The 20,108-nt window shown below is 43.6% G+C and overlaps 1 protein-coding gene across 7 annotated transcripts in view; it reads right to left on the bottom strand.

The window, feature by feature from the left end:
* The window catches only part of kiaa0825 (KIAA0825 ortholog), a 127,969-nt gene that overhangs the window by 47,407 nt on the left and 60,454 nt on the right, over positions 1-20,108 (bottom strand). The window lies entirely within an intron of this gene.

Consider the following 20,108-nt stretch of genomic DNA (forward strand, 5'->3'; position numbering starts at 1 on the left):
GTGGGGTGAGATAGGTGATGATCATGATAACACATACGCGCACGTACACACAAAAGCAAACTTAAATCATAAGTAAGTTTAAAGTTACTACAAGGAACTTTTAACTGGTTATGAAAAAGTCTCAATTTAATACTGAGAGCCAACACCGACACCATGCAGCCAGAGGCCCAGGCTGTATTGCTGGGACCACTGGAGGGAAGGGAAGCACGGTGGAACCAGAACCATTAAAGTTCCTGGTAGGAACTTTAATCAATTTATAAATTGAGATTGTCCTCCCAAGAAGATTGATGTCATCAGTCATCTCAGCAAGTGCATCAAAACGACACGTCTACATTCAAATGACAAAGCCCTCTAGCAGTCGTAGCAACAACAAAACTTGGACTTGTTGTATAACTTTGTTGTTTTTTAAAGAAAGTAATGTAATATAAGGTCTTCAAACAAGGCCATTGCAGAAAATAGTGTGACAAGGACAATGTTTATGAGGGTGGGGAGGTGGAGAAGTCAACTACTCTATTCAACTATTAAATGAATCACCAACTTTTTTGGTAATCGATTAATCAGTTTGAGTAATTTTTTAAAGTTGCAGCTTCTTAAATGTGAATATTTTCTGGTTTCTTTACTTCTCTATGACAGTAAACTGAATATATTTGAGTTGTTGTGGACAAAACAAGACATTTGAGGACGTCATCTTGGGTTTTGGGAAACACTGATCAACATTTTTCACCATTTTCTGACATTTTATAGAACAAACAACTAATCGATTAATTGAGAAAATAATCAACAGATTAAAGTGGCAGTAGGAAGTATATTTTGTGGCATCTATCGGCAAAAATTCCATAATAACCTTTCAGCATATTGTAATTCAAGTGTTCTGAGAGATAACTAGACTTCTGCACCTCATCATGGCTCTGTTTTCAGGCTTTAGAAAATCTAGAGACTATGACCAATCACAGGTCATTTCATTGAGAGAGCGTTCCTATTGGCTGTGCTTTGGTCATGTGACCGGAACTTGGCGTTCCTTCACCAGATTTCACAATAGCGGCGGCGTCACAAACTTTCTAATTTTACAGCTAAACAGTACACTACAAGATGATTCTGAAAACACTTGAGGCGAGAAATAGGCATTAACGTAACATAATATTGATTCATATTTGATCAGCGCGGCCTAGTTTGACCGTTTGGTCGGAGTTCGCGAGTGATTGACAGCCAGCTCTCATAGACGGCAGATGGACAGTGGACCTCAGATCAGCTCTTACTGCTTGTTTTCCTCCGGTATGTGAAATCTACTACTGTCACGATATAGCGACCGTTTTATAAAAATAACTTTTTTTAATCATATTTGCTCCAATCTTGCCTTCTTCAGCTTTAATTGACAATGACAATAATTGTTAGTCGCAGCCCTAATTACTTCTTCAAAAGTGTTAATATGTTGCACATCTAATATCTAAATTTGCTCTAAAAAAACACCTTGAATATAGAACCAGCCATCTAGAATTACTTTTACAAGACAATGACAACTACAACTGTTGTCTTATATAATCTATCTGGGTCACTTGTTTTGACCTACTGTGTATCTCATTTAATATAAATGAAATAGAAACAGGAAAGGGCAGAATATGCCTATGGCAATTTCTCTGTATACAAAGTTTGGAAACTGTTCATCGCATAACATAATTGACCTTTTGACCTCCCAGAGAGCCTATAGCCCACCTCACCACTAGCTATCCTGTACTGCAGAGGTAGCTCCACTGATTAATGCACACTAAATAACAATCCATACAGATTAATGTGTGAGAAATGTGACCACAACATGTTTCCAAACATGTCCGCTTTGTTCGTTGAAGCAGCTGCACGCCACATAAAAACTAGGGAGCAGCCAATACTGGTCTTTGACATTACCTGAGATTATTGTATATTGTACAATGCTCGGTGGCAGAGAGAGAGAGACAGAGACAGAGAGACCCCTGCGGCTCACACCCTGACGTGTATGTTACGCTCTATTAAATTAGCATGAGTCCAATATTAAAATAATAACATTTACCTCCACAATAAATGCTTTGGGTTCCAAAATCAATACCTCTACCCTGTAATGCCAAAGTATCATTACAAATAATAAGAGCAAAGTTGTTGCATTATATTGAGCATTACAAAAAACTCAGAAGGGCATGCACGTATTATAGATTAAATAATTTCATTTGAAATGTCACAGATTCCCGTAAGAGTTAATAGAGTTGCATTGTTAATGCAATTCTTTTTTTTTTTGTTGTTGGGGGGGAACAAAACATTTGTGTGCTCTCAGTGTTTATACACATTACCATAAGTTAAATGTGTCTTTTTCCAATTTAAGTTTTAAGACCAAAAAACAAAGGAAATCCAAGGCGAACTTGCTAAGTAAAGGTTTACCTTGTGCTTAATTGCTCGATCGAAGCATCCTTCATAAGCACAATCAGAGTAACTAACGCACTAAAGACTCATATCTCTCTGCATCCACAAAGCAAGCCTATTAGTGTACACTCCAAAAAAATAAAAAACTCCTCCACACATCAAATCAGAGAAAAAAAAAATCATTGATTGAGGCACACAAATGAATTAGTGAAATAAAAAGGACCTGGAGAGGAGTGATGATTGTATCATCTTTGAGTTGATGGAGTCGAGTCTAAAGGTGAGAACAGAATGATAGGGAACTATACAGCTGAATTGTGAAGGCCCCTGTCAGGCTGTCTATGGCCTTATTGGATGAGCCACTCTCAAGGTACTCAGTCTCCATTCAGAGCATGAATCAATGGCTCCTGATTAGATTTGGGGGGGTTACTATGCTGTTTTTGTTTGTTGTGACATCTTCCCTCGCTTTGTGAGGTCTCTGTGCTCCTGCCTGACAAAGGCACCACCTCCTTCGATGGAAGAAGAGAGAGATGGGGAGACAGGAACTGGGGGAGGGGGGGATCATCGAGAGGGGGCCGTCAAGGCTGTTTTCTTGTCGTTCCTTGTTGTGTTACATTCCGCCGAGCTGTTGTGTGCAGGCGTAAATGCTAGCATTCGTGCTTTCATGTATCAATCTTTGTGTGTTTATGACCATGCGACAATGACAAAGCATTTTGCAGTCATGGAGTGCAATTTGTTAAATATGCATCAGCAGAGAGTGTCTGGTCTAAAATGAATTAATTTCTCTGAATGTGTACTCCTGGAGGTTTCTGCTACTATTAGTCCCTGTTTTGTTCCTGCCAATCCTTTTTATTCAGCAGAGGAATTGAAAAAGAAGAACATGACTGAAAAGAAAGACATCTGCAATTGATTTCAAAGTTTCCAAGTATCCATTATACTAGAAAATGCACGTCAAAATGACATCCTGTCTCATGTTTGATAGCCACTTCAAGACAGTGAGGGTCCGAACTGGAGCCTGAGTTGAATGAAAGCACCACATGTCTCCCTCTTTCACTGCATGAGGCGCATGTAAAACTACTATGCTGCTCAGTGCATATTATACTGTAAATTCTTCAGTAAAGGAAATTTATAGTGAGAAATGTTTACCAGAAGCTGTTTGAGAAAAATACAACCCGCTGCATTCCAGCCGAGCCAAGGCCGAGCCTCACAGCCGTCGCGAGTAAACTGCCTATGTGATAAGGGGCTGAAAGAATCCGATAAGCTCTAAATCTAAACAGGGCCAAAGCATCTGCCTTAATAATAAATGTGCCATGCTAAAAGGTTACTTGAACTGCCGAATTCAAATTTAATTGAGGCTGCGTGTTGAATAATTAATCTTTTTCCCAGGGAACACAGGACGCACCGGACAAGCCGATGCTTGAGAGCCCGGAGAGAGACACAGAGAGAGAAGGAGAGAAAGATGGAGGGAGCGCAGCGAGTAGTGCTGCGCCAGCCCACGCCACCATCCCATGAACCCTGCCAGAGCGCGACCCGCTATGCAACACAGTCGGGGCATGATGTCATCCGCCACACCATCACCCTGGTAACCAGCCTACGTGCGCGTGTTTGTGTGCAGAAGGGAATAAAGAAATCAACAACTGAACACAAATAGGAGTGTGAAGAAGGGCAAAGCCAAAAAAAAAAGAGAGGAAGGAATCAAAGGAGGAAAAATGAGATGATGGTGGGGATTTTCGTTTGTTATTACTGTTGTTGTTGGGGTACAAAGCCAACATAAAGACGAGCGTTTAACGTCTGTCTTTTAATGTTTGTATCAGTTTGCCCCCCCTCTCATTCTCCTCCTCCTCCTCCTCCTCTCCTTCCTCTGTAGGTATTTCAGTTGGAGGCGTCTCCTTAGATCTGTGCCTTTTAATGCTGACTGCCGCAAATCTTTTGAGGCCGACTACAAAAGCAAGCTGGCAGTAAACTTTTCCCCCTGAAGGAGAAAGAGAGGAGTGCTGTTTGGGATGGCTCCACTCTGGGGAATCTCCTCCCCGACACGGGCTGATCTGATCTGAGGACGCCAGCCGCTGCCCCTCCTCGGCCCCGACTGGCCCCCAAACACACACACACACACACACCTGCAACAGCTTGTGTGTTTGGTGTGGCTACGTGTCGACTGATAGATGAATAAGTAAGGGTGCTTTTATGTATTGTTGTTGCATGTTTATGACGTGCCGTGCTGCATGCATTACAGCACATCGCATATGTAAACACAATATTGTGCATAATCGCAGTCGTTTTATTGCAACGGAGCTGTCAGGCTGCCGACTGCCCCAGCAGCAGCAGCAATCCTGGTTTTCTAGGTTTTCTCCACCCCCCCCTTCTTTCTCTTCGTCCCATCAGCCCTCTCTGGGTATAAGGCAGCTCCTCTCCATTGTTGATCTGACTCGGGGCTCCACATTGCTGAGGTGGCGGATTGTGGCAGAGAGATGCCTCTGTCAGGAACGTGCTTATCCTCTCGCTCTAGCCACCCTCTTATACATAAAATATCAAACATCTGAGGGACAATATGCTGACCTGCTGTGACCTCCATACATGCACACAAAAGGGAACACACTCACCCGCGCGCACGCAGACGCACACACACACCCCGGAAAACAGACACACACACGCGTGCACAGATGAATGCTGGCATACAGTGACACACACACACACACAAACGCTCAGAGAGCTCAAGTCGGCTCACATCCCCCACTCGTACGTGCCTTGACTTTTTTCCCATCACCACCGCATCCCTCAGATGATGTATTTGCGACATCTGGCGGCGCTCACTATATCCATGGGCACAGGGATACACCGCGTGTAGGAGGGAGGGAGAAAAGAGAGAGAGAGGAGAGAAAAAGAGCCGTGGTTGGCAGAGCGAACTGAGGGAAAGCAAGACAAAAAAAAAGCGAGGTAGAGCGAGAGAAAAGGACCCCTAATCAGGGGGACATAGACGGACGGATTCATTGGCAAATATACTAGGAGTTTTGCGCCGTAAAGCCCGCAAGCACCTCGAATTCCACAGCGAAAGGCTTGGGTACCCCCTAGTGGGCGCCCAGCGGCAATCTGGCCCTTTTGGCGTTGTGTGGGGGTGTGGCGGAGCTGCGGTGGGCTGCCATGAATCCATAGGGGTCAGAGGTCAGCCTTCTTGAGTTGCAGTGACATCATGACAATGGGACACTTCGAGAGCCTCAGAAACACAAGCTGATCCATTCTGCCGAGGCTAAGGCACCAGGCCCCTCTTTTCCCACACATTCACACCCTCTGCCAGACAGGGAGAGAGGGAGAGGAGAGAGAGAGAGAGAGCAGAGGGGTGAATGTGTAGGCCTCACCCCCTGAACCCCCACCCTCCCACCCCCCCCATCCCTCTTTCTTTCTTTCTCTCCCTCTCTTTCTTTCAGGGGGCTAGATTAAAAGAGATGGCTTAATTCTGTCTAATTATCTACCCTTACCCTCTCCCTGCTACCTCCCCCTCCCTCTTCTTTTTCTCCCTATATCTCAGTGTGTGGATACTAATTAGCTGATGTGAATTGTATCTACTATACAAATAGACTGTGCAATTATGTGAAAAAAATTATATTCCTGCCTTTTAAAACATTTCACATTTGTACCACCAGTATATGAGCTTGAAATGTCTCTTGTCCCCGCTACAGAAATAATCCAGCAGTGTAACTGTCTTTGCTGTGCGGACCAATCAACACTATGATACCATGACTGATGATATTCATCACACATTATCAAATTGCTCAGATAATTGCGAGACATAAGGGGGAAAGCCTGGTGTAAATGCCCCTAAACACTAAACCTACAACATTACTGCAATCTCAAACATTTGACTCATCACTCTAACTGCATTAGCTCGACAATAAACAATGCGTTTTCACTCACACGTTCATTTGCTTTATGTAATGCTACTGCAATATCTCTGTGTGTGTTTGTATGTAAGCGCGTGCGACTGCATGCGCGTTACATAAGCAGAAATCACATTAATGAGATCATACACTGGTGTTGAAAGTGCTAATTAGTTGCCGGGCTGAGGGTGAGGAAACTAGGCGAGGATCCTAGTGACTTCAACCATTGTTTCCTAATCCCCTCCACACATTCATAATTCATTCCATCATGGACGGCGATGATACAGCGCCCGCTCGTTTTGTCTCTTTTTCTTTCTCTCTGGTTGGGGAGATGATGATTTTTTTTTCCCTCCTCTCTTTCCTTCTTGCTGTGAGGTTTCACCACGATCATAATAAAATGTGCGAGCGAGGGATGTTCGCCTCGGGACCCAGCTGTCGGGCCACTTTGACAGCTTCATTTGTGGCATCGCTCTTTGATCCTTCCTGTCACTGATATCCAACACCACTGAACATACATTTGCCCCCCCCCCACCTCTCCAACCCCAAATAAATAAATAAGTGCTGAACTGTGCGGTGCAGAGCCAAGTGAGGCGAGGTTTTCCGGCTAGTTGGCTGTTTGCTACATCTGCTGTGAACTAGCTCGCCTCCACCCCCCTTTTGCTCTCCCTCCACTGTAGCGATGCATCGACACCCCCAGGGCTGATCCCTTTGTAAATGCTCTCTGACACCCACCCACCTACCCACATGCACACACACAAACAAACACACACACACAACCCTGTACAGAAATAACAGCAGAATCACTCCCAACGCTGACTCCCTTTGCATATAGCGCATATTCCCAAAGTGCACCATTACTGCGTGTAAGAAAGAAAGGTGTTGTTAAGATATGAAGAGTGAGGTGCAGCACTAAACAACAGAAAAATAGAGATACACCTGGTGTAATATACGGGTTGCGATACAGAGAAAAACAGATAGCAGGAGGGAGAGCCGGAGGGGGACTGATTGTGATCGGTGCTGTCAAGTCTGAGATGCCGAGATGACAGAGATATCAGCCATATCTGCTCTCGGTGATACAGATACAGAGAGACAGATATCAGCCCACACTGGCCTCCCACTGCACGGACGCAACCACCTCAAGAGGAAGTGATGAGCCAACAGAATCCAGGGCCGTTACTGGATGTCAAATGGCAAGTCTGTGTATTAAAAATGGTATTTTTCATTCTTACTTCTTCTTCGTTTCCCGTCAAAAAACAAATGTTGAAAATGATAATGGATAACAGACAAAACGTTGGCTTTTGGGAGGTTATAATACACACATACACAATATCAACACAATGAGAAAACATTGGTAATGAACTTATCTGCCAAGTTGCTAAATGTTGATACTTATATATGCATAATCAATTTGTTCTCTTCCAATAGCTGCTCTTCATAGCACCTAAAACATGATTCAACTTTTTAGTGGTGATGTTTGCAAACTCAGAGCACTTGGTTAAGGCTAGGGAGAAATCGTACGCTTGATTTCATACAAAAAAAACTTAACAGTAGCTGTGTTTCCATTCAATTGTCAAGCGAATTTTATGCAAACTTGAAACTTGAAATGAAATGCGAAATTAGGCCTGTTTCCATCAACTGGTTTGGAGCAAAGAAACGCGGGTCGTTGACTACAGCGTAGCTTGGTCAGAAGTTGGCGCTATAGGCTACGCATGGCTGTAATCCGCTAGTAAACAAAGTAGAAGAAGAGGAAGAAGAAGAAGAAGAAAAGAACAAGAACAAGAAGAAGAAGAAGAAGAAGAAGAAAAACAAGCATGCATCTAACATCTATGAGAGAAAAATGGAAAGATGTCTCAGGAATTGGGCAAGTTGTAATTGTTCTTTCATGTCAGCTAGTGTTGGCCATGTTTCAAAGACAAGCATTCACACGTTATGAGAATATCATAGAAAACACCGACAGCAGAAACAGCGGATAAGGTATGTGAGTTAAATGATCGCTACTTCAGAATTTATTTGGCAAGGCGTTTCCATAACACATTAAGAGCATCAACTCTTTTTCGACAAAGAAAAAAAAAAACTCAAGCGAGTGTAAAAACTTTTTTTTGGCAATTGAGGAATTTTGCCGTTTCTTTATAGCTTTTCTAAAGCGATACTTCAAAATCTGCATAGAAATATGTGAACGGAAACACAGCCTTTCCCTGACCTTAACCAAAATGCTTTTGTTGCCTAAAGCTAACCGCACGTGACACTCCTGGATGAGAACTCCTCCTGTGTCAAGTGCTTTGTATTCCCACCATCCACCACAACCTCCACCTTACAAGTTGTGCTACAAAAGCGTATCACTTCCCTCACTAGAAAAATTTCTCCCTGTCAACATAATTCAGGCAGTTTCACTGTTAGAAGTAAATAAACCTGATTTCTAGGAGTCAGGGTTGAAGGAGGATGCAACAAGAGATGTGAAAGAGTCGACTATGTTGTAAGACTCTGACTATTCCTTTGGCTCAGTGATATGTTTCTTGTCTGATGTGAAAGACATGAGCCTAATTTGTCCTGCTGCAACTGTCTGAACTCTGCTTCTCTGCTGCAGTAGTATATTTTTACCTCCTAAAAATGCCTCACTCCCAATCTTGTTCATGTGCAATCGAGCCCTAAGATCTAGGTACCTGCAAAATAATGCTGTTTTTTTTTCACTGTTGGTACCGCAAATGCTTCAGATATCTTCACAACTATTCAAAGACATTCAGAATTGAACTCCTAAAATCCACCATAGCAATAACTACACCACACCGAGGAAACTTTCAACCAAACCACGCATCATTAATTCATAACCCCAAGAAGGAATATTTTTATATAACTTTCTTTGGCAAGGATTCCAACATGTTTAGTCCCGGTAATGCTCAGATTCACATCACATACACTCAGATAGGTGCACGTATAGGAGAAGCTCCTTGAAACGTCTTTACTGTTGGCAGGCTCTGAGATTACCGCAGGCATCTTGACCTCTCCACCAGGCATGTGGGCATCAAAACTACAGACCCTACAGGTACTGTCGGCGGAGGTGGGTAGGCCTTCCAAGACAGAACAAGAGAAAAAGAGAAGAAAAGAAATGATAGTGCGGCCAAACTTTCACTCAGTGATTTTTTTTTTCCTTGAGGATCTAAGAATGTGTGTGCGTGAGACGACAAGTTCGAGAAGAGAAACAGAAAAGACGAGAGCAGGAAGGGACTCACCTTGAGAGAAAGTGAGGATGAGAGGGAGGAGGGAGCACCTTTAAACTTCCACTCTTTTGTCAGATGTGCATAAGTACTGGATAGAAGAGCTGGTGGCGTGCTACGGTATATGGAGAGCACTGACTGGGAGAGGCTCACCTTGAGGGGGAGAACGAAAACATCCAGACGCCTTTATGAGACTGTGTAATAAGCAGAGAATGGATAGATACCGGTAAAGGTGCATATGAAGGATAGCGGAAACAGAAAGGCCGCAGAGTGAGGCTAACCTTGAGAACAGCGAGGGGCAGAGGGAAGGTCTACCACACTGTGATAAGAAGGGCTCTTTCAAAGGTGCTGGAGGAGGTACACTCAGACAGGAGGGCTAGGCAGGCTGACTGATTGCACGATACAGCCCAAGGGTCACACTCTGACTCTGTGAGGGCAGAGATACTGGATGCATACACACACACATACCAGGATCCACCCATTCACACACACACACGCACAAGCGCTCTATACCCCTCTGACCAGCTCTTCATCATTACAAGTCAAACTCAAGATGAAGAGAAGACATATTAGAAAACAGACGGAGTGATAGGAGGCCAGATAGGAAGAGACAGGATGGGGAGGCTCGACAGTAATCTAAATGTCCTTTCCTATGATTGTCATTGGCATTCTTGTAGACTGGCATGTAGCAGTGCAATATGTCAGACAATACCACTCACCGTTCAGTCTGCCGTAAAGGGTAGACCTGTTTCCATAATGTCATAAGGAAAAACATCTAAAAAAGATGCAAGCCCAGGTCCTGCATCCAAAGAATCCATCAAGATCACTAAATGTCTCCAGTGGCAAATTCAATCACACAGACGGTTCTTAACAGTCATGACAAAGCAATACAGAGGAAAACAAAGATGATTTTTTTTTTTTAAGAAACGAAGGAGAGAAAGAATTGATTCCCGCAAAGGCAATTCACCTCAGAGGAAAAAATTCCAAAAGCTTTCCCTTTATGTTTAAATTTTTTTTTTCTTCCCCTCCTTCCCTTTTTCTTTGTCTTCTGTCAAAAACAACTTGGGCTAACATCGCAAGCTGTCACATCAAGGCCATCCCCTGCATCTTACAAAGGGGAGAATTCTGCAGCTGGATGGAGCGTCAAAGCTCTCAGACACCCAACCATCGTTTACACACAGGAGGTGTAAAGACTGAGGAAAGAAAAGGCTTTTTTTTCTATTTGAACCAGAGTTTGTGCCCTGAGGACAAACCCATTATAGCACAGGGAAGGAAGTTTTCTATGCAATAACTGAACAAATAGATATGGATGAAATGCTCGGGGTAGTAGGAGATCTAAATTCCAACCTTTTAAGCTATTTATGTAAGAATTTGAAGCGTTTTTTTTTTTTACTCCAAAATGATTACGGTGTCACATGATTGTTATCCATCAGATACGGTGCAGAACGCAAGAATGCCCTGCTTATCAACCAACTGTGAACGTAGCTACGATGTAACTGCAACATGATCACAACCCAGTGCTATAACAGAGTCTTTCATCATGTCTGAGTGGACACACACACACACGCGCACACACGCTTTCAACATCAGCAGATGCTTTCAACTATTAACATCATAGAAGCCGGATAAGTGTGCCCCCTCTTTTGCAACAACCACTGGGGAGGTGAGAGGCCTTGTAGTCAACATGCTGAAAGACTACTCAGTGATCAAAGACTCAGAAAAACATGACCCATGATGGTTTCTCTGAGAAAGATAGGAGAGAGGGGGGAGCCGGAGCAGGTAAAAGGAGAAAGAGTTGAAAGATACATCGAGTAAAAAATAGGCAAAAGGTGGGGGAAACACAGAGTGGGGGGCAAGGGGAAGGGAGAGTGCAAGCACACACTTAGCATTTGCCACTGATAAACAGCCCTACCTGGTCACCACATGTACAGCTCATGCTGATCTTGCTCGCTTAGAGTATAATTAAAGCTGGGCATCAAGAACTTAGTCTGAATTGGGTTTAAATTCATAATTACTGGGGATTTGTTAAAGGTGCTAAATGCGTGATTGGGATCATTTCTATTGCCTCCGCATGGCTCTCAACATGGAGACAGCTCAGCCGGCAGTGCAGTGCTAACAGTGAAAACAACGGCCACACTGCTGACAGAGCTAACATGTGGGGGGGGGAACCAGAGGGTGGGTGCTATGCTTCCGCAACGGCGGCGTCAGTCGGAGCGGCGTTATCAGCTGTGAGTGCCGTATGAGAGCAGTGCAGTGCGGTGGCCGTGAGCTAGCCAGTGGGTAAAGAGTATAGAGGGAAAGAGACAAAACTCCTGTGTTTTGTCTCAGCCGCTGCCGCCATATTTGACTGAGAACGCTTATTATATTTATAATATTGTATTGTTCATCACAGGTCATGTTGGCGGAGGCATAGCTTTGCTGCTGGGTCCTGATGTTGCAAGGGAACGAACAATTGACTCTCACTTCTTGGCAATTCACGTTCTTTGCAGTGTTCACATGCACAAAATTGCACTAAAAGTATGCACGGCCGGCCCAGCTATGGCAACAAAGCGAGGAGAAGCTCGGATTACAACACACACAGAGGGAGAGTGACTTCATTCTCTGCTCAGGTAGACATTACTCCTCTATATCTTTACATAGCAAATCGTTGTTAGATATTGTATAGAGCACCTTTAAGAATGTGCTTTTGGATTCCTGAAAATGAAGTTTGGACTTAGTGTGCTTCCATCTGTCACAGGTTCCACAATCGTCAATGCATTTGTTTAATCTGCTTAATGCGGCTACTGTTGTCACTAAGCTTTGCATAAAACCGTAGTGATACAGAAAAATGTAATGGAAATGATATCATGCAAGAGAGAGTTAGTCAGTTTGGCATGGTAAATCATTTATTGCAGCATGGTGCAATGGTTTTGGGCATAATTCCCTATTAGCTAATGCTGGTTCATCCAACTGTCGTCACTCACCTTGAGCATGGTGTATTACATTCTTCTCACAGAATACCTTGTAATTTACAGTTTACATGTTTAAATGGCTGTCTAAATCTTTTTTGCCAACTCAAATTATACTGTTTGTTCAAATTAGAATTGAGGATTTGATTCTAATTGATAGGAATTGATAAGCACAATCTGAATCAGAGTCATTATAATCTAAACAATACTCAAATAAAATAAAATAAAATAAAAGCAAGACATGCATGTATGGATAAAAGAGGATACTGCTGAGGAGAGGAGAGGAGAGGAGAGGATGAAAACAGAGGGTTGATTTCAGCTGGAGTGGTCGCTCTGGCTGTCTATAGATTTGTCAAGACAAGTGTCAAGACAAGTGCACCTCTGTGCTTACCTGTAATGGCACAGGGGCAGGAGGGCGGGACAGGCTATTTCAATTCAGCGAAAGCGTGTCTGAGTAGGTCTCAGTGTTAGTGCGTATGTGTGTGCGGGATTGCGTGTGTGTTTTCGTCTGTGACACAAGACAAAGAAAGAAAGAGAGAGTGATGAAGAAAGGTGAAGAAAAAGTGGAAACAAGTGTAGAGAGAGCTCCTGGATGAAAGGTGCAGGAGGCGCAGAAGATGACCGCATTAGAATATGAATCCAGGGCCTGGGGCACTCTTGGCACTTAAAGAGCCCCTAAAGTCAAGTGTCAACTATTATGTGTCATCAGTGGTGACACGGGGTCACAGAGCAGGACGGGTGAGGTCAGCGACGGCGCTCGCCCTCTCTCTCAACATGCACCATTAAACAGTCCCACAGTGTGCAAAGAGGACTAGCTGTCATTTGGGTGGAAAATAGGCTTTGCAGTGACAAGCCTTTTACACAGGATTTTCTTGTACAGGATGAGACACTGTCTCTGATATTAAATTAGGTGAACAGGATCAATATTTGCATAGACACATTCAGCTAATGATATGATATTTTACATAATGTGCGACATGTGCATTAAAGGCGGTAACGTTCACAGATGTACCTCGTTTCCTCCGATTAGCTATCAAACAGGTACAAATAAAACACAACATGCTGAATGTATAAAATGCCTCAGTTGTTTGCTGCTAAACCAGCTCTGTAATTACCTGAAGGATGTTTTAATTGTCGCATGTTCTACTCTTAATATTACTCAACGCTTTAGCAGCCCTCCAAGTGAGATTGATTGGATAAATCAGTCGGAATTATGGGAAAACAGGAGGCCTGCCAATCAGCGATGTGTGAGCGATGTTTGTGTGTTTTTTCGGCATTTGTGTGTGTGTGCGTGGCTGGGGACGTGCCAGCGCATGAGCACATGTACATGTTTGTTCGGATGTGTGTGTGTGTGTGTGTGAAAGTATATAGGGCTGACAGCTGGGCTTGTTCAAAAGGCTTACCGAGCATTCTGCCTGTTTGGGAAGCAACAAGCGCACAGTCTATCTGAACAGGGATCTAAAACCTGTGTCAACAGCATAGTACAACTGGTGTAAACAGCCACTGAGTCAACATGCTATCATTCACATACCAACAGAGAAGGAGCTCTGATTTATTTTAGTGTAATATGCTGCGGTATTGGAGATAGGAGAAAAAGACAACTGTATCCATCACAGGTCAAAAAGAAAGAGTTAATAAAGACTGCAGGTATACTGCGTTTGCCGTTTGTGTGTGTGTATCTGATGCCAATGTGTGTATGATGCTGCCCTGCGCAAGTGTGTGTGTGTGTGTGTCAGTCCATCAGCATGTCGGCGTCACAGCCCTTCACTAAGTCCCAGATTAACAGTGACAGGCAGAGATCCCTCTAATTATCTCTTCCTGGACCACATGCAAATGGCAGAGCCGCGCGGAGAGCAGCGATTGGCTGGGGCGGCCCGGGCGCTGCCGACGGGCTAATGAGCCTGGCGACAGGATACAACCTCGTGATGCACCACCAAAACAAACCCTCGCCCTCACACGCGTTCACACAGGAGCGTGCACACACACACACAGACGTTATGGTTTAGGCTTTTAGCTGCATGATGCCCTTTAGAGAGTGACTTACATTGTCTTGAACGTGATATTTGGCAGAAACTAAATTACACTTTTTTGCAAAGGGATGATCTCTCCAACCTGTGCTACAATGGTGCATCAGCACACACACATATGCAAATACACATTTACAATTGTCTTTGTATGTTTTAAACTACTGTTACTCACTCAATCGTTAGCAATATCAACACCACTACTATTACTGTATGACTGATATGCAGCACAGCTCTTCTTGACTGCAGTATTGACTCAGTAAACACAAATGTCATCATTGGTTTTTACAGTATAATCCTTCAATACGCTCATCAAACAATCAAACATGCTGCAAGCTAGGAGCCTAACTCGGCGTCACCTCCAGAGGGTCTGAATAAAGATGGCACACGGACTAGAATAGTGAGAATATGATGGACTGGAACAGACGGTCACAGTCTGGCTCTTGACAATGGACTGCTGCAGTCAGCTAAAAAGTCAACTCAGTAAATCAGCAGGAAACATGGCAACAGCGTCAAACAGTCCATCGTGTCTTGAACTGAGTCCCAGTCCGTCTTAAATGGTTGACAAAACTGGTTCCAGGGGCAAAATATGGAATTATTTTGCTGACAGAGCTGACAAAAAACAAATACCCAGTGGACAGACTAGATTTTCTGAGCAAAAGTTTCCACAAAGTTCCCAAAGTTAGGCGTGGAAACAAAATACCTGAAACTAACAAGTGCAAAGTGTCTCAGTGAACGCTTTCGTGTTTGTGGTTTGTGTTTGTGTTTGTTTGTGTATTGCAGTGATATTGATTATATACAACTGCACAAGGCTCATAATGACAGTCTATAATTTCACTCAATGTAATGTGGCAAGGCTCAATCTGCATTCTCTTGAGACACACGTCATTTTGAGTAAGAGGTACAAGAGATGGTAGCCAGAGATCTCAATCCACTAACATCAACATAAACCTTCCTTCACGTGGTCAGACAAACATGCTGCTAGCCGGGTTGTCATTAATTTTCCTTCTCATTTTCACAAAAAAAAAAAAAGTGTTAAATAGGACATAAAGTTGCTGAATCATGGCTCATATTTATAAAAACCTGGTTTAAATAGCTGCTCATGATGTCTGTGTAGCAAACAGTGATCTTGCAAGAGAGTAATTCCGCTTTGTGATGCTCCAACTGGTGTCATCCTCAAACTCCTGGCGTCGTAACAACATAAATTCCTCCCCTCCACCGCCATTACACACGCCAAAGACAAAAGCATAGCTTTCTATTGACTCGTGGAGCACTGTCTTTATATTTGTACCATTAAAATACCCCAGTGTATTTGGGAAGCCTTGGGACTTGCCATTTTTAATCAGGAACGGTTGGCTTTGTTTTGTCCCCGTTCCATCCAGCATCCCTCTCCATCCTCGGAGGGCTTTGCAGTAGATTAAGTGGTATTTTCATTTAGCTCTGGTGTTACACAGTCTCTCCAACTATTTATCCATCCACGATCGGAAGCTGGAACAATCACGGGAGGTTGCTATTTATGTTATGAAATTATCCAAAATCACAATATCTTTGAAAAGGAGGTCAGGTGAAACTGCAGAAAGTTCACAAAAGCACGAGGGATAACCAGATAATCCCGTTGAGAAGCTTGCCTCGTGGCGTAAGCACTGTGCACCGACAATCCTGTCAGTGAATAGTGATATTATTGTAACCGTTGTTAACAATTGTAACCAATTCAAACCCTTTGGGAGTGGAGATTGCAGCAGTGAAATGGTTGGAATATGATGTGTGATATAATAACCAGAAATAGATGGGAAAACTCATTTACACACGGCTGCATATCCATGAAGGAGGCATGCACATTTTACTCCTGAATGTAGCCCTGAATGCTCTGTACAGTGGAAATTACAGGTGAATAAGTTCTTACTTTGTCAGCATATACACTTAGAGCGGGACACAGTGAACAGTATGTATTGACCTGGGATTTATTTAGGTTACAAAAGATTCTGGATAGCCGAGGTTGGAAAATATATTGTTCAACCGTGTTGCACGACATAGTATAGTCTGCTGTGACCACAGAGAACAGAGCAGTGTGCAGTAATGACGGATGCTTCGTGTCTCTAGAATGGTTTGACCATGACCACTCTCCGAGAAGATAGATTTGCCTCGACCCTCCAGATCGTTTTTAGAGGGACAAGACAAATATTTCAGATGTATCACACCGAGGCATCACGCTGGAGGTGAGAAGAGGTAAAGGGAGACTGAGAGATGAATACAACAGAGGGGAAAGAGAGAGGGGGGGAGAGAGAGGAAAAGTGCGGCCGGCTTGCCTGCCTGGCTGACAGTTGACTCTGTTGGATGTGACTTTCACAGTCTGCTGGCGGTTTGTGTGGAAGCCATCACATCTGTGACTGGCCGTTTGATTAATGAGCCTCTCAGCTTGTCTGTGCAGTTTGAGGAGGGGCCACGGCCTTATCCCAGGCATCACTGATTTATTCGCCTTTGGAGCAAACCTCCAAATATCACACACTCACACAGAAATACAAGAGCGAACGTTCACACACACGCAGGCGGACACATGTATGCCCTCCATGATATGCATACAGTATACAAGTTGGTGCAGTGCAGATGCACGCGGGCAGGCTTTGGAAACAGACTCGTGCGCACAAGCTCCTCCGCCACCTGCTTACGGCTAATGAAAACCTCAATGTGTCAGCGCTGTCCAGGGGTAGCGAAGACAAAACACACCATGTATAACCAAGCAGACAAAAGATGTATTCTGTCTCCACCAACACAAACTCCCATCCCTAGCTGTCAGTCAGCGGAGGGGACACACACAAGGGGATCGACGAGAGAAGAAAGAAGCCCTTCCTCAATGACACATCACACTCTCCTGATTTTCAAAAGTGACAAGTCTTTTGAATTCCTGGCCTCGCAAGACGGAGAGCCTGATGATGGCTTGAGAGCGTTTCTTCTTGTTTCTTTGGCAGCGGCAGCCATGAGATGTCACTCCGGCTAACCTTGAAGCTCTTTTCCTCCTGCGTTGTTTAATGCTTCCAAGACTAGGGCAACCAACTGCTCCAAATGGTACGGTAACATCGCCCCTTTAAGTCAGATAAATGATTGCAGAAATACTTCCAGGTACATAAATGTGCATTAGCGTGTGCATACCCTCGCACAGGCATGCTCATGTATTCACACACACACACACACTCACACACATACAAAGCCCCACCAACCACAAGCACACACTCCCCTCATTCCCTGAAGCGTAAAGTAAGACCATTAATCCAGACACACTGAGATCCAGCTTCTCCCCAGGTTGATCAGCGTCCGTGGAGGAAGACGAACATTCTGACATATTTGTTTTTATTTTATTCCCCGAGAAAAAGGCCCGCCATATGGCAGAGCCCGGGAACAGATGGCGATTGCCCACTTCCTGAAAGCACAAGCGTCTATCGCTGCAATTTAAGGAGCCGCTCAAGCAAGAGAATGCCACAGACTGGCATTTTTCCACAAACTGCTATTGTTATGGACCTGAGGGGTAACGGCAACAATGAGACAATGCGGGGGAAATGCTTTAGTGTTCAGTAGTTACAGTGTAGCTTACCATATTAAGGTACCAAATCTGTGGGTCAATGCTGCTAGTACTCTCTTATTGTCAACGTGTGAAATTAAATTGCGTGAACGAGTGCTTACTTAGAGCGTTAGCTGTAAAGATAGCACAAGACACAGCATATCTACTATTTGCTGGCCAATGTATGAAGTGTTGGTTCTAGGAGACGGTACCTGGAGCGGTGGACCAGCGTCGTAGATGTAAGCATGAATGTCCTTGGAGGATATTAGGTCCTTATGATGGAGTGGAGGAGCCGCCCTGTGACACATCAAGCTTCATCCCTCATACTTGGCCACCCCTTATCAACCAGGTCAGAGGACCTTCTCTGACATACAGACACAAGGAAAGTGTCTCGAAAAGTCACCTTGGCAGATGACAGTTAAAATGTGACTTTCTTCTGTGGCAATACTCCTCACTTCTTTCAGAGATTTGCTTTATTTTGCTCGGATGGAAAAGAAAAATGACAGAAAAGACTCAGGGTTGATGAAGGCGTTGTGACACAATGAGAGTTAGAATAAGAAAGAGAAAGGGCCAGCATTGCTGCCATTAATTCCAACCTACAGTACGTAGAGGTTGTGTTGCTTTTCACTGTCACCGTACTAAAGTATGCGCTGATAGACTTACAAGTGTTCACTAAAGAAAAGAGGATTTCAAAGGGTAACCAAGGGCAAAGCAGATGAGTTATCCATAGATCGCTAGTTGAAGAGAAACTATTCTGTATCAGTTGAATCACTTAGCACTTTGACTCTATGCTTCTACAGCGAATGAAGGCTCATACTTGGAAGTCAAAGAGTGAGACAATGCGGACACATTTCAATCCGTAGATCATGACAATTAACACAAAACCCTCGGTGCGCAACCTGTTCAAGGTGAAACGTCAAGCGTATATTTAACCTGCGTATGTAATGTCATTGATTCCGGCATCTCATAAAAGAGCCTTGCTTTAAAGCTGTTAGACTCACGATAAAAGAACTGAGTGAATACACATCAGGATGGGTGATATCAGTCCTATTGAGGTCTGTCATGGACCTTGATTATTGAATGCTATACGATGTGGTGTTACTGCAGTATAACTCTTTCATTAGTCAACTGTACAATGGTGTATAGAGGCTAAGTGGTTCCAACATTTTTCCCAAGGTACCCTGACAACCCCTGACTAAGTGATATATCTTATAGATATTTCACATTATATTCAATGCATAACAATAACAGTACAGAGAAACTGAAAAGATTTACAATTAACCCAAATGGAGAACGCAATAACTGCAGGAAGTTTGTGTAAAACTTTTAGGAGCTTTTAATACAATTCTCTTTATTATGTTTTTTTTGTTTTAAATTTGAACAATCATACATATTTAATGAGCTTCTTTTTTGACAAATTCAGTGTTTTCTTCTCCCTGACGCTCGGCCAGTGTTCTATTAGCTCTTTGTCTGTTTTAACTGTGTTCTTTTCTGATGCAAGACGAGGCTGTTTAGCAGAGAGAGAGAAGGCTCTCTCTTTTTTTCAAGTTTACATCTTAAATAACAATCTAAACTTTAAAGATAACAACATTTATTATGCTGAGGTATAGGCCAACTATTTTTTTTTTATAAGTTTTCTTAAACCCCCTTAAACCCCTCATGACCCCTTGTGAAGCTTTAGTGACCCCTCGTAGGGGTCAGGACCCCCAGGTTGGGAACCAGTGAGCTAAGTGACATGAATTAAGTCTAGAAAGATTGTGTTAAGACCATAGACTGTATATGAAGAAGGACGACGCGTCTCCACTTCCTCCCTCTGTACGGAAGTGAAGCCAAAATATCCCAGATACGGGAGATGCCATCTTGAGATTTTGACGTAATTTGGAGCCAGAGTCTGCGCAGTAGTGATCGGGCAGTGGAGCCGCGGTATCGAGGCCACCTGCCAGGACCAATCGCGAGCCGAGCGCGGCCGCAGCTTGTCAGCGATCCAGATGTTTTAGCTTCACTTTTGTAGAGCTGTCATGTCGTTCATCTTTATATACAGTCTATGGTTAAGATGATTAAGATGGAGTTATGAAAACAAATGTGTAAGAGGAGAGGAAACAAAAAGTCTATGGAAA

This window comes from Sebastes umbrosus, chromosome 8 (assembly GCF_015220745.1).
Source record: "Sebastes umbrosus isolate fSebUmb1 chromosome 8, fSebUmb1.pri, whole genome shotgun sequence".
Classification (NCBI taxonomy): Eukaryota; Metazoa; Chordata; class Actinopteri; order Perciformes; family Sebastidae; genus Sebastes; species Sebastes umbrosus.